This window comes from Trachymyrmex septentrionalis, unplaced genomic scaffold, assembly GCF_001594115.1.
Source record: "Trachymyrmex septentrionalis isolate Tsep2-gDNA-1 unplaced genomic scaffold, Tsep1.0 scaffold13, whole genome shotgun sequence".
Classification (NCBI taxonomy): domain Eukaryota; kingdom Metazoa; phylum Arthropoda; class Insecta; order Hymenoptera; family Formicidae; genus Trachymyrmex; species Trachymyrmex septentrionalis.
Genome location: NW_017304438.1, coordinates 1,343,065 through 1,344,126, shown reverse-complemented (window position 1 = coordinate 1,344,126; position 1,062 = coordinate 1,343,065).

Sequence of the window (1,062 nt, the reverse complement as noted above, 5' to 3'; positions counted from 1 at the left end):
GTTAAAACGCTTTTAACCGAAATAGCCGCCGATTTCGTCGACAGCCAGTCAGGACCGCCAAAAAATGATCGACAAGTAAGGTAATGACGGTCGGAATGTTTGCCCGAATTTTTAGAGCGCATGTTGTAAAAATACAAAGTGTAACTTTGCGCATAATGGCTAAATTGATTTCTGACCAGTTTTTCTGATTGGCGGCTTTAATGATGATTTTATATTGCAAAATTTAGAAAAAAATTTCTGATGGAAAACGAACACGAATCGGAGGAATTTTTATTGATAGAACCAGCAGATTCTGGTTGTATCAATCAAAATTCTGCTTATTCCAACTAGATTTATAATAGATATGTAAAAAATATCGATGTAGATTTAACGCATGATGTCTACAATTCTTAGCGTGTTGATAAAGCACCAACATGGTTTGGATTTGTAATTCCTGATGTTAGGTCGACATCATGTTGAGGTTAATAATAACCAACATAGTGAGAATATTTATTTAAATTATGTAAATACTGAATAGTGTTAATATAAGTCTACACACATGAAGAGAAAAAATTAGCTATAAATGCTAATCCTATGCCATAACGGCAAATTCCATTTGCAATGATAGGGAACGTAAATTATTTGCAGATTAACAAATTATTTATTCTTTTTTGTATTCGTTACAAAATTATTGATAACAAATGCAAAATATTTGTCAAATATATAAATTTGTTTGCTATAAACAGCGAACAAATAAAATTTTATTTTAGTTCCTTTGCGTTTATAACAAAATTATTTTTCTCTGAACACGATATTTCTTTAAAATGAACCAAAAAATTTTTATTTTTATTTTTAATCAGAATTACAAATGATGCAACCAGATTTTTCTCAGTGAGTTTTTAAGATTTGTGGCCAATTTCTGATTTGACGTAGCAAGGTGTCATTCATTTGACGTCATTAATTAGTTAGTCTTATGGCGAATTTATACAGTTCCTGAGACAAAGTAAAAATTACAAAAATGATCAAATTTGCTACGTGTTATAAATATTTTAATGAAGTAAATTTAATTACTTTTGTAATTAC